Source organism: Brachycentrus maculatus, unplaced genomic scaffold (genome assembly GCF_059751285.1).
Source record: "Brachycentrus maculatus isolate JH-2025_06_01 unplaced genomic scaffold, ASM5975128v1 h1tg001317l, whole genome shotgun sequence".
NCBI classification, from domain to species: Eukaryota; Metazoa; Arthropoda; class Insecta; order Trichoptera; family Brachycentridae; genus Brachycentrus; species Brachycentrus maculatus.
In genome coordinates, this window is record NW_028281981.1 from 52501 (window position 1) to 67500 (window position 15000).

Below are 15000 nucleotides of genomic sequence, written 5' to 3' on the forward strand. Positions count from 1 at the left end.
CGTACAGGTCGCCGAGCGTGCGCGAACACGCCGGCGCCACACAGCGAGGAAGATCCGAGGGGAGGCCAAGGCGAGGCGCCGGGTGACGGAGATCCACACCCGCGCGACACCCGTTGGGGCGCCACGCGGGGGGACCCCGCCCGGCTTCCACGTCTCGGCCGATGACCTCTTCCCGACCAGGCCCGACACGCCACGGCCCTCAGAGCCAATCCTTATCCCGAAGTTACGGATCCAACTTGCCGACTTCCCTTACCTACATTATTCTATCGGCTAGAGGCTCTTCACCTTGGAGACCTGCTGCGGATATGGGTACGAGCCGGCGCGACATCTCCGCGTATCCCTCACCTGAATTTTCAAGGTCCGAGGGGCCGATCCGGACACCGCCGCATCGGCGATGCTCTTCGCGTCCCGAGCCCTATCTCCCCGCTATGGGATTCCAGGGCGCTCGAACGCTCAGGCAGAAAAGATAACTCTCTCCGGATCTCCCGTCGGCGTCTTCAGGCCACTTTGGGTTACCCCGACGAACTCTCTTGCGAGGGAACGATTTTTAAGACGGTTCCGCAGCCGGGTTCCGGAACTGCAACCGGATTCCCTTTCGCCCGACGGGTGTGATATTCTATTTATAAATAATATAATATATATATAACATAACTTTACACCATCATCGACATCGGATTTCTCCTAGGGCTTAGGATCGACTAACTCGCGTGCAACGGCTGTTAACGCGAAACCCTTCTCCACATCAGCCCTCAAGGACCTCGCTTGAGTATTTGCTACTACCACCAAGATCTGCGCCGACGGAGGCTCCAGGCGGGCTCACGCCCAGACCCTTCTGCGCACACCGCCGCGGCCATCCTACTCGTCGCGGCCTCAAAACGATCGCGCGACGCGGGCGCCGCGCGAACGTCCCACCTGCCTGCGACGGTCGAGTATAGGCTGAACGCTACAGCGCCATCCATTTTCAGGGCTGGTTGCTTCGGCAGGTGAGTTGTTACACACTCCTTAGCGGATTCCGACTTCCATGGCCACCGTCCTGCTGTCCTGAGCGACCAACGCCTTTTATGGTCTCCGATGAGCGTTCATTGGGCGCCTTAACTCGACGTTTGGTTCATCCCACAGCGCCAGTTCTGCTTACCAAAATTGGCCCACTTGGCACTCCCATCCGAGCTCCTACTTCATCTTCGAGCAAGAAGGAGATCTCACCCATTTAAAGTTTGAGAATAGGTTGAGGTCATTTCGACCCCAATGCCTCTAATCATTCGCTTTACCGGATGAGACTGTCAGAATGACGCGAACGTCATGTTTCTCGAGCGCCAGCTATCCTGAGGGAAACTTCGGATGGAACCAGCTATTAGATAGTTCGATTAGTCTTTCGCCCCTATACCCAGTTCGGACGATCGATTTGCACGTCAGAATCGCTTCGGTCCTCCATCAGGGTTTCCCCTGACTTCGACCTGACCAGGCATAGTTCACCATCTTTCGGGTCCCAGCGTGTACGCTCTCAGTGCGTCTCGATAATCGCACGGGGGCTTTCTCGAAACGCCTCGGGAATGCGGCGGGGCGTCTGGCGACGCCCGCGCATCTTCCCTGCGGCCGGCTCGAGGCCGACCTTTCACTTTCATTTCGCCTCTGGGTTTATCAGCGTTCCCAATGACTCGCGCACATGCTAGACTCCTTGGTCCGTGTTTCAAGACGGGTCCTGTGAGTGCCCAAAACAAAACCACCGCCGACCGGGACGCGTCCCGTCCGAGAGCGCGCCACTAACCGCCGGCAACCGAAAAGCGACGCCCGCGACGCACTAGACGCCGGGGGCCGCGATAAGGAAGCGGCTGTGACGCGACGGACGCCCTCACAGGTGGGGCGGACGCGATCCTCGTTCTCTACCGTCGCTCGTCAAATGTTCGACCGGCCCCGGCCGTGGACGCCGCGGCTCCGCCCCGCATAGCGAGACGGGACAACCGCACGGCGCATTCGACCGGGGCGCGACGGGTCGCGGTGTTATACTGAGGGAGAAGTGCACGCGCTCCGGGGGCCCGGCTGCGCACCCGGACACCCGCCGCCCCGACACGAGTGCCGAGGGCGAAGGTGTGCACCGAGACGCGGGCCCCGACGGAAGACGCGATGAATCTCCCCGTTCGCTCGTTTGAGTTCCACAGGTTTACCCCTGAACGGTTTCACGTACTCTTTAACTCTCTCTTCAAAGTTCTTTTCAACTTTCCCTCACGGTACTTGTTCGCTATCGGTCTCGTGGTAGTATTTAGCCTTAGATGGAGTTTACCACCCACTTAGGGCTGCACTCTCAAGCAACCCGACTCTGGGGAGAGAGACCGTCGCGGCCGGCTACCGTCGCTACGGGCCTGGCACCCTCTGCGGGTAAGCGGGCCCCGTTCAAGATGAACTTGGACAGGCAGCCGTGACTAATGACCGCGCGTGTATATATTACTCTCCTCCCTAACGCTACATTTCCCGGCGGCCCGCCTGGGCCGCAGGATTCAGCGCTGGGCTCTTCCCGTTTCGCTCGCCGCTACTCGGGGAATCCTCGTTAGTTTCTTTTCCTCCGCTTACTGATATGCTTAAGTTCGGCGGGTGATCTCTCCTGATTTGAGGTCGACGACAGAAAGATAATTTTTATATTATATATAAATAATACAGACAGACAGAGGCGCGCGGCGGCGGGACCGCGTCGAGGGCGCGAGGATCGCCCCGCGAAGATCGCAAAAGGATCGATCGCGGTTTCACAGCGTCGTCGCTAGCCCCCGGACACGCGTTAGCGTCCCGGCCGCGCGCTCGAAATTCGTCACACATTTGACCGGACGCCCGCGCGCGCGCCGACCGCCGGAGCGGGTCGGGCGGCGCGGGCGACGCCGGCAGCGCGCTCGCCGGGGCCCCCCCCCCTCGCGGACGAGGGTGAGAGACTCCGCGGCGAAGTCTGGTCGCATTGCGTGCGCGACCCTCAAACAGGAGTGGTCCGTGGACAAACTACGTCTTGCTCGGACCGCAATGTGCGTTCGAAATGTCGATGCTCATGTGTCCTGCAGTTCACACTCTGACGCGCATTTAGCTGCGTTCTTCATCGACCCACGAGCCGAGTGATCCGCCGTTCAGGGTAATAATTGTACAATTTTAAAATTGTCATTCGTTCACTTGTTTATCCGTCGCGTTTTGGGTGTTCGCGCGAGCGCAAACTGACCTTAGAAGATCAAAACAACAAAAAATAGCAACCTTAATGGTGATGCGCGCGCGCACACGCACACGCGCATCACTAAATCGCGACCGGACGCGGGCGCGGTCCCCCGACCCGTCAGGATCGAGAGAGCCGTCCCGCGACGCCGGCGGGTCCGCGGTTCGCGGCGGCGCCCTAGGGCGATCTCCGCCGCAGCGATGTCGGGCTCTCGGCCGCGCATCGTGATTCGTGTATTTTACATACAAGTATGTATATATATTACAAAATATATTATTACACAGGAAATGATCCTTCCGCAGGTTCACCTACGGAAACCTTGTTACGACTTTTACTTCCTCTAAATGATCAAATTCGGTCAAACTTTCCGACGCGTCGGACGCCCGAGACGAGCTTCCGCGCACCAGTCCGAAGACCTCACCAAATCATCCATCGGTAGTAGCGACGGGCGGTGTGTACAAAGGGCAGGGACGCAATCAACGCGAGCTGGTGACTCGCTTTTACTAGGAATTCCTCGTTCATGGGGGAGAATTGCAAACCCCAATCCCTATCACGAAGGGGTTTCATCGGGTTACCCGGGCCGTTAGGCCAAGGAGGACACGCTGATCCCTTCAGTGTAGCGCGCGTGCGGCCCAGGACATCTAAGGGCATCACAGACCTGCTATTGCTCAATCTCGTGCGGCTATATATACCGCCGGTCCCTCTAAGAAGATTTTCATTGTACGCCGGTAGTGAAGACCGCGAGACGCACGCACGCGACGCGAGCGCCGCGGAACGCGCGCACGCGGACCCTCGTGATACCGGTTGCACGTCTATTTAATAGGCTAGAGTTACGTTCGTTACCGGAATTAACCTGACAAATCGCTCCACCAACTAAGAGCGGCCATGCACCACCACCCACCGAATCGAGAAAGAGCTGTTAATCCGTCAATCCTTCCAGTGTCCGGGCCTGGTGAGTTTTCCCGTGTTGAGTCGAATTAAGCCGCAGGCTCCACTCCTGGTGGTGCCCTTCCGTCAATTCCTTTAAGTTTCAGCTTTGCAACCATACTCCCCCCGGAGCCCGAAAGCTTTGGTTTCCCGGGAGCTGCCCACCGGGTTAAAATTATGAAACTTCGGCGGATCGCTGGCTGGCATCATTTATGGTTAGAACTACAGCGGTATCTAATCGCCTTCGAACCTCTAACTTTCGTTCTTGATTAATGAAAACACCTTTGGCAAATGCTTTCGCTTTAGTCCGTCTTGCGACGATCCAAGAATTTCACCTCTAACGTCGCAATACGAATGCCCCCAGTTGTCCCTATTAATCATTACCTCTGGTATCAGAAAGCCAACAAAACAGAACCGAGGTCCTATTCTATTATTCCATGCGTACAATATTCAGGCAAGTGTTAGCCCGCTTTGAGCACTCTAATTTGTTCAAAGTAAACAGCCGCGACGGCCCGCCTCGGCGCGCGGCCGACCGTGAGGACGACCGCGACACACCGGCGGTGGACGCACCGGCGAGAAGCCCCGCAGACGTGCCTGTCGTACCGCATTCGGTAGACCGACACCGCAGGACACAATTTCAACTACGAGCTTTTTAACCGCAACAACTTTAGTATATGCTATTGGAGCTGGAATTACCGCGGCTGCTGGCACCAGACTTGCCCTCCAATGGATCCTCGTTAAAGGATTTAAAGTGTAATCATTCCGATCACGAGGCCTCGGACGAGTCCCGTATCGTTATTTTTCGTCACTACCTCCCCGTGCCGGGAGTGGGTAATTTGCGCGCCTGCTGCCTTCCGTGGATGTGGTAGCCGTTTCTCAGGCTCCCTCTCCGGAATCGAACCCTGATTCCCCGTTACCCGTGACAACCATGGTAGTCGCATAAACTACCATCGACAGTTGATAAGGCAGACATTTGAAAGATGCGTCGCCGGTGCTAGACCGTGCGATCAGCTCAAAGTTATCTAGAGTCATCTCGAATGGCGACGGACGGGGCGCGAACCCCGCCGCCGATTGGTTTTTGATCTAATAAAAGCATCCCTCCCGTTGCCGGTCAGGACCTCGTTTGCATGTATTAGCTCTAGAATTGCCACAGTTATCCAAGTAACCGTGTACGATCTAAGGAACCAAAACTGATATATTGAGCCATTCGCGGTTTCACCTTAATTCGGCTTTTACTGAGACTTGCATGGCTTAGTCTTTGAGACAAGCATATGATTACTGGCAGGATCAACCAGGGAGCTGTTCTTCGGGTTAGCTGCGTAACCGAGAGACACTGCTCGGACACGGCGTGTTCGCGCGCGGCGGAGTCACCCGCCGCGCCACGCTCTGTGACACTCACACTCCGTCGATAAAAGAACAATTTGCTCATTATCGGGCATGTGTATTGTTGTTACTCTGCCTTGCCGCTGCGGTGGTTCTCTTGCTCGAAGAGCCGAGCGGGGAGAGCAGGCGGGGATCGATCACACGGAGTGCGTCGTCGTCGCCTAAATTATGAATTCCCATTCGTAAAACGCGTACGCCGTGAGCCGTGAGGCAACGGTGTGGCCGGGGAGTTACCTCCTCCGACCGTACTCTTTTTCATTTCTTGGTCAAGTTCTACTCGCGCGGAACTCCAGAGATGAGACACGGGCGCCGGCGAAGCCAGAAGGCGAACGCCGCGTCGAGTTTCGCAAATGTACCGCCGACGCGACCGACAGATGGGCCGCCGCGGTTTGCGAACGCTGTGCAAATCAGCGCGCCACTACGGACGCGCATACAGTACCGCGGCGGCCCGGTCTCGCCGGCCCCGGCCCCGAGAGCGACTAGACCGAGGCGGGTGCGCGGATTCGGGCTTAGCGTAACTCCCGCGCGGGGTACGGCGAGTGATCGAGTCCAGATGGTCGGCGCGCATAATTTTTTTCACTTCTCTCTACACGATTTTCGTTTCGATAGCGGATACACGTTACGAATATATATACATATTTTTTACACGTCGATGCGTGTACACGCAGATATATATATTTTTTTAAAAAGTATTCATCCTCTTCTTCTTCTTCTCCTTCTCCTTATCATTATAATCATTGTTATCATTATTATCGTAACTATCATGATTATTAGTTTTGTTATTATTATTATTATTATTATTATTATTATTATTATTATTATCATCCTTCTTCTTCTTCTTCTTCTTCTTCTTCTATTCTTCGTCGTCTACTTTTCGTCTTAATCGTCTTCTTCTTCTATTCTATTCTATTCTTCTTCGACTTCCTCTTCTTCCTCTTCTTCTTCTTGCTCTTGTTCTTCTTCTTCTTCTTCTTCTTTTTCTTCTTCTTACGAAATTATTATTATTTTAACTATTACTACTATTGTTATGATAACTCTTCTTCTTCTTCTTCTCCTTCTTCTTCTTCTTCTTCTTCTTCTTCTTCCTCTTATTATTCAGTATTGTCATAACTATTATGATTATTAGTTTTGTTATTATTATTATTATTATTCTTCTTCTTCTTCTTCTACTTTTCTCCTACTTCTTCTTCTTCTTCTTCTTCTTCTATTCTTCGTGGTCCTATACCTCTTCTTCGACTTCCTCTTCTTCCTCTTCTTCTTCTTGCTCTTGTTCTTCTTCTTCTTCTTTTTCTTCATCTTACGAAATTATTATTATTATTATTACTATTACTACTATTATTATGATAACTATTCTTCTTCTTCTTCTTCTTCCTCTTCTTCTTCTTCTTCTTCTTCTTATTATTATAATCATTGTTATCAGTATTATCATAACTATTATGATTATTAGTTTTGTTATCATTATTATTATTATTCTTCTTCTTCTTCTTCTACTACTTTTCTTCTACTTCTTCTTCCTCTCCATCTTCATCATAATATATATATATATATATATTCGCGATTGCCGCGCGTCGGCGTCGCTTGACCGCGTTCAGAGCTCGATCCGGGCCTTGTCCGACGAGCCATCGAGAGGGTCGAATTAATGTCAGACGGCGAGGCATTTGGCAACCTTAAGCTGATCATAGCTACTCCCGCCGTTCACCCTTCCTTGTGTTATATTATGTATTAATAACTCCTCGTATAATATTATATATTAACTCCCACTCGTAGTACCCGCGCAGTGTGGGGTACGCGCGGCCGCTTGACCGCGTCACGAGCTCGATCCGGGCCATTCCCGACGAGCCATCGAGAGGGTCGAATTAATGTCAGACGGCGAGGCATTTGGCAACCTTAGGCCGATCATAGCTACTCCCGCGGTTCACCCTTCTCATTAATAACCTTATATTGATTAATTAATTTATTCAATTAATAATATTATCTATTGTAAATAATCCATCACTCCGACTCTCTGTTATCTCTCACATGAATAAACAATCACTCGTACTCCCCGACGAATGTCAGACGGCGAGGCATTAAGCCGTTCATAGCTACTCCCGCCGTTCACCCCTCCTTATATAATATTTTATATATATATATATATATATATATATATATATATATATATATATATATATATATATATATATATATATATATATACATTATCTAAACGAACAAACACTCCGACTCGTAGTACTCGCGCAGCGTAGGGTACTCGCGATTGCCGCGCGTCGGCGTCGCTTGACCGCGTTCAGAGCTCGATCCGGGCCTTGTCCGACGAGCCATCGAGAGGGTCGAATTAATGTCAGACGGCGAGGCATTTGGCAACCTTAAGCTGATCATAGCTACTCCCGCCGTTCACCCTTCCTTGTGTTATATTATGTATTAATAACTCCTCGTATAATATTATATATTAACTCCCACTCGTAGTACCCGCGCAGTGTGGGGTACGCGCGGCCGCTTGACCGCGTCGCGAGCTCGATCCGGGCCATTCCCGACGAGCCATCGAGAGGGTCGAATTAATGTCAGACGGCGAGGCATTCGGCAACCTTAGGCCGATCTTAGCTACTCCCGCCGTTCACCCTTCTCATTAATAACCTTATATTGATTAATTGATTTATTCAATTAATAATATTATCTATTGTAAATAATCCATCACTCCGACTCTCTGTTATCTCTCACATGAATAAACAATCACTCGTACTCCCCGACGAATGTCAGACGGCGAGGCATTAAGCCGTTCATAGCTACTCCCGCCGTTCACCCCTCCTTATATAATATTTTATATATATATATATATATATATATATATATATATATATATATATATATATATATATATATATATATATATATATATATATATATATATATATATATATATATATACATTATCTAAACGAACAAACACTCCGACTCGTAGTACTCGCGCAGCGTAGGGTACTCGCGATTGCCGCGCGTCGGCGTCGCTTGACCGCGTTCAGAGCTCGATCCGGGCCTTGTCCGACGAGCCATCGAGAGGGTCGAATTAATGTCAGACGGCGAGGCATTTGGCAACCTTAAGCTGATCATAGCTACTCCCGCCGTTCACCCTTCCTTGTGTTATATTATGTATTAATAACTCCTCGTATAATATTATATATTAACTCCCACTCGTAGTACCCGCGCAGTGTGGGGTACGCGCGGCCGCTTGACCGCGTCGCGAGCTCGATCCGGGCCATTCCCGACGAGCCATCGAGAGGGTCGAATTAATGTCAGACGGCGAGGCATTTGGCAACCTTAAGCTGATCATAGCTACTCCCGCCGTTCACCCTTCCTTGTGTTATATTATGTATTAATAACTCCTCGTATAATATTATATATTAACTCCCACTCGTAGTACCCGCGCAGTGTGGGGTACGCGCGGCCGCTTGACCGCGTCGCGAGCTCGATCCGGGCCATTCCCGACGAGCCATCGAGAGGGTCGAATTAATGTCAGACGGCGAGGCATTTGGCAACCTTAAGCTGATCATAGCTACTCCCGCCGTTCACCCTTCCTTGTGTTATATTATATATTAATAACTCCTCGTATAATATTATATATTAACTCCCACTCGTAGTACCCGCGCAGTGTGGGGTACGCGCGGCCGCTTGACCGCGTCGCGAGCTCGATCCGGGCCATTCCCGACGAGCCATCGAGAGGGTCGAATTAATGTCAGACGGCGAGGCATTTGGCAACCTTAAGCTGATCATAGCTACTCCCGCCGTTCACCCTTCCTTGTGTTATATTATGTATTAATATCCTCGTATAATATTATATATTAACTCCCACTCGTAGTACCCGCGCAGTGTGGGGTACGCGCGGCCGCTTGACCGCGTCGCGAGCTCGATCCGGGCCATTCCCGACGAGCCATCGAGAGGGTCGAATTAATGTCAGACGGCGAGGCATTTGGCAACCTTAAGCTGATCATAGCTACTCCCGCCGTTCACCCTTCCTTGTGTTATATTATGTATTAATATCCTCGTATAATATTATATATTAACTCCCACTCGTAGTACCCGCGCAGTGTGGGGTACGCGCGGCCGCTTGACCGCGTCGCGAGCTCGATCCGGGCCATTCCCGACGAGCCATCGAGAGGGTCGAATTAATGTCAGACGGCGAGGCATTTGGCAACCTTAAGCTGATCATAGCTACTCCCGCCGTTCACCCTTCCTTGTGTTATATTATGTATTAATAACTCCTCGTATAATATTATATATTAACTCCCACTCGTAGTACCCGCGCAGTGTGGGGTACGCGCGGCCGCTTGACCGCGTCGCGAGCTCGATCCGGGCCATTCCCGACGAGCCATCGAGAGGGTCGAATTAATGTCAGACGGCGAGGCATTGGCAACCTTAAGCTGATCATAGCTACTCCCGCCGTTCACCCTTCCTTGTGTTATATTATGTATTAATAACTCCTCGTATAATATTATATATTAACTCCCACTCGTAGTACCCGCGCAGTGTGGGGTACGCGCGGCCGCTTGACCGCGTCGCGAGCTCGATCCGGGCCATTCCCGACGAGCCATCGAGAGGGTCGAATTAATGTCAGACGGCGAGGCATTCGGCAACCTTAGGCCGATCTTAGCTACTCCCGCCGTTCACCCTTCTCATTAATAACCTTATATTGATTAATTGATTTATTCAATTAATAATATTATCTATTGTAAATAATCCATCACTCCGACTCTCTGTTATCTCTCACATGAATAAACAATCACTCGTACTCCCCGACGAATGTCAGACGGCGAGGCATTAAGCCGTTCATAGCTACTCCCGCCGTTCACCCCTCCTTATATAATATTTTATATATATATATATATATATATATATATATATATATATATATATATATATATATATATATATATATATATATATATATATATATATATATATATATATATACATTATCTAAACGAACAAACACTCCGACTCGTAGTACTCGCGCAGCGTAGGGTACTCGCGATTGCCGCGCGTCGGCGTCGCTTGACCGCGTTCAGAGCTCGATCCGGGCCTTGTCCGACGAGCCATCGAGAGGGTCGAATTAATGTCAGACGGCGAGGCATTTGGCAACCTTAAGCTGATCATAGCTACTCCCGCCGTTCACCCTTCCTTGTGTTATATTATGTATTAATAACTCCTCGTATAATATTATATATTAACTCCCACTCGTAGTACCCGCGCAGTGTGGGGTACGCGCGGCCGCTTGACCGCGTCGCGAGCTCGATCCGGGCCATTCCCGACGAGCCATCGAGAGGGTCGAATTAATGTCAGACGGCGAGGCATTTGGCAACCTTAAGCTGATCATAGCTACTCCCGCCGTTCACCCTTCCTTGTGTTATATTATATATTAATAACTCCTCGTATAATATTATATATTAACTCCCACTCGTAGTACCCGCGCAGTGTGGGGTACGCGCGGCCGCTTGACCGCGTCGCGAGCTCGATCCGGGCCATTCCCGACGAGCCATCGAGAGGGTCGAATTAATGTCAGACGGCGAGGCATTTGGCAACCTTAAGCTGATCATAGCTACTCCCGCCGTTCACCCTTCCTTGTGTTATATTATGTATTAATATCCTCGTATAATATTATATATTAACTCCCACTCGTAGTACCCGCGCAGTGTGGGGTACGCGCGGCCGCTTGACCGCGTCGCGAGCTCGATCCGGGCCATTCCCGACGAGCCATCGAGAGGGTCGAATTAATGTCAGACGGCGAGGCATTTGGCAACCTTAAGCTGATCATAGCTACTCCCGCCGTTCACCCTTCCTTGTGTTATATTATGTATTAATAACTCCTCGTATAATATTATATATTAACTCCCACTCGTAGTACCCGCGCAGTGTGGGGTACGCGCGGCCGCTTGACCGCGTCGCGAGCTCGATCCGGGCCATTCCCGACGAGCCATCGAGAGGGTCGAATTAATGTCAGACGGCGAGGCATTTGGCAACCTTAAGCTGATCATAGCTACTCCCGCCGTTCACCCTTCCTTGTGTTATATTATGTATTAATAACTCCTCGTATAATATTATATATTAACTCCCACTCGTAGTACCCGCGCAGTGTGGGGTACGCGCGGCCGCTTGACCGCGTCGCGAGCTCGATCCGGGCCATTCCCGACGAGCCATCGAGAGGGTCGAATTAATGTCAGACGGCGAGGCATTCGGCAACCTTAGGCCGATCTTAGCTACTCCCGCCGTTCACCCTTCTCATTAATAACCTTATATTGATTAATTGATTTATTCAATTAATAATATTATCTATTGTAAATAATCCATCACTCCGACTCTCTGTTATCTCTCACATGAATAAACAATCACTCGTACTCCCCGACGAATGTCAGACGGCGAGGCATTAAGCCGTTCATAGCTACTCCCGCCGTTCACCCCTCCTTATATAATATTATATATATATATATATATATATATATATATATATATATATATATATATATATATATATATATATATATATATATATATATATATATATATATATATATATACATTATCTAAACGAACAAACACTCCGACTCGTAGTACTCGCGCAGCGTAGGGTACTCGCGATTGCCGCGCGTCGGCGTCGCTTGACCGCGTTCAGAGCTCGATCCGGGCCTTGTCCGACGAGCCATCGAGAGGGTCGAATTAATGTCAGACGGCGAGGCATTTGGCAACCTTAAGCTGATCATAGCTACTCCCGCCGTTCACCCTTCCTTGTGTTATATTATGTATTAATAACTCCTCGTATAATATTATATATTAACTCCCACTCGTAGTACCCGCGCAGTGTGGGGTACGCGCGGCCGCTTGACCGCGTCGCGAGCTCGATCCGGGCCATTCCCGACGAGCCATCGAGAGGGTCGAATTAATGTCAGACGGCGAGGCATTTGGCAACCTTAAGCTGATCATAGCTACTCCCGCCGTTCACCCTTCCTTGTGTTATATTATGTATTAATAACTCCTCGTATAATATTATATATTAACTCCCACTCGTAGTACCCGCGCAGTGTGGGGTACGCGCGGCCGCTTGACCGCGTCGCGAGCTCGATCCGGGCCATTCCCGACGAGCCATCGAGAGGGTCGAATTAATGTCAGACGGCGAGGCATTCGGCAACCTTAGGCCGATCTTAGCTACTCCCGCCGTTCACCCTTCTCATTAATAACCTTATATTGATTAATTGATTTATTCAATTAATAATATTATCTATTGTAAATAATCCATCACTCCGACTCTCTGTTATCTCTCACATGAATAAACAATCACTCGTACTCCCCGACGAATGTCAGACGGCGAGGCATTAAGCCGTTCATAGCTACTCCCGCCGTTCACCCTTCCTTGTGTTATATTATGTATTAATAACTCCTCGTATAATATTATATATTAACTCCCACTCGTAGTACCCGCGCAGTGTGGGGTACGCGCGGCCGCTTGACCGCGTCGAGAGCTCGATCCGGGCCATTCCCGACGAGCCATCGAGAGGGTCGAATTAATGTCAGACGGCGAGGCATTCGGCAACCTTAGGCCGATCTTAGCTACTCCCGCCGTTCACCCTTCTCATTAATAACCTTATATTGATTAATTAATTTATTCAATTAATAATATTATCTATTGTAAATAATCCATCACTCCGACTCTCTGTTATCTCTCACATGAATAAACAATCACTCGTACTCCCCGACGAATGTCAGACGGCGAGGCATTAAGCCGTTCATAGCTACTCCCGCCGTTCACCCCTCCTTATATAATATTTTATATATATATATATATATATATATATATATATATATATATATATATATATATATATATATATATATATATATATATATATATATATATATACATTATCTAAACGAACAAACACTCCGACTCGTAGTACTCGCGCAGCGTAGGGTACTCGCGATTGCCGCGCGTCGGCGTCGCTTGACCGCGTCGCGAGCTCGATCCGGGCCTTGTCCGACGAGCCATCGAGAGGGTCGAATTAATGTCAGACGGCGAGGCATTTGGCAACCTTAAGCTGATCATAGCTACTCCCGCCGTTCACCCTTCCTTGTGTTATATTATGTATTAATAACTCCTCGTATAATATTATATATTAACTCCCACTCGTAGTACCCGCGCAGTGTGGGGTACGCGCGGCCGCTTGACCGCGTCGCGAGCTCGATCCGGGCCATTCCCGACGAGCCATCGAGAGGGTCGAATTAATGTCAGACGGCGAGGCATTCGGCAACCTTAGGCCGATCTTAGCTACTCCCGCCGTTCACCCTTCTCATTAATAACCTTATATTGATTAATTAATTTATTCAATTAATAATATTATCTATTGTAAATAATCCATCACTCCGACTCTCTGTTATCTCTCACATGAATAAACAATCACTCGTACTCCCCGACGAATGTCAGACGGCGAGGCATTAAGCCGTTCATAGCTACTCCCGCCGTTCACCCCTCCTTATATAATATTTTATATATATATATATATATATATATATATATATATATATATATATATATATATATATATATATATATATATATATATATATATATATATATATATATATATATATATATATATATATATATACATTATCTAAACGAACAAACACTCCGACTCGTAGTACTCGCGCAGCGTAGGGTACTCGCGATTGCCGCGCGTCGGCGTCGCTTGACCGCGTTCAGAGCTCGATCCGGGCCTTGTCCGACGAGCCATCGAGAGGGTCGAATTAATGTCAGACGGCGAGGCATTTGGCAACCTTAAGCTGATCATAGCTACTCCCGCCGTTCACCCTTCCTTGTGTTATATTATGTATTAATAACTCCTCGTATAATATTATATATTAACTCCCACTCGTAGTACCCGCGCAGTGTGGGGTACGCGCGGCCGCTTGACCGCGTCGCGAGCTCGATCCGGGCCATTCCCGACGAGCCATCGAGAGGGTCGAATTAATGTCAGACGGCGAGGCATTTGGCAACCTTAAGCTGATCATAGCTACTCCCGCCGTTCACCCTTCCTTGTGTTATATTATGTATTAATATCCTCGTATAATATTATATATTAACTCCCACTCGTAGTACCCGCGCAGTGTGGGGTACGCGCGGCCGCTTGACCGCGTCGCGAGCTCGATCCGGGCCATTCCCGACGAGCCATCGAGAGGGTCGAATTAATGTCAGACGGCGAGGCATTTGGCAACCTTAAGCTGATCATAGCTACTCCCGCCGTTCACCCTTCCTTGTGTTATATTATGTATTAATAACTCCTCGTATAATATTATATATTAACTCCCACTCGTAGTACCCGCGCAGTGTGGGGTACGCGCGGCCGCTTGACCGCGTCGCGAGCTCGATCCGGGCCATTCCCGACGAGCCATCGAGAGGGTCGAATTAATGTCAGACGGCGAGGCATTTGGCAACCTTAAGCTGATCATAGCTACTCCCGCCGTTCACC

The 15000-nt window shown here is 49.5% G+C and overlaps 1 non-coding gene and 2 pseudogenes across 1 annotated transcript; all 3 read right to left on the reverse strand.

The window, feature by feature from the left end:
* The window catches only part of LOC148299129 (large subunit ribosomal RNA), a 5672-nt pseudogene extending 3062 nt beyond the window's left edge, over positions 1–2610 (reverse strand).
* A 337-nt stretch (positions 2611–2947) lies between these two features.
* LOC148299130 (5.8S ribosomal RNA) lies at positions 2948–3109 on the reverse strand (annotated as a pseudogene).
* A 357-nt stretch (positions 3110–3466) lies between these two features.
* Positions 3467–5406, reverse strand: LOC148299131 (small subunit ribosomal RNA). The gene has a single exon (XR_015839115.1). It is a non-coding gene; the product is annotated as a small subunit ribosomal RNA (ribosomal RNA).
* Between the last annotated feature and the right edge of the window lie 9594 nt (positions 5407–15000).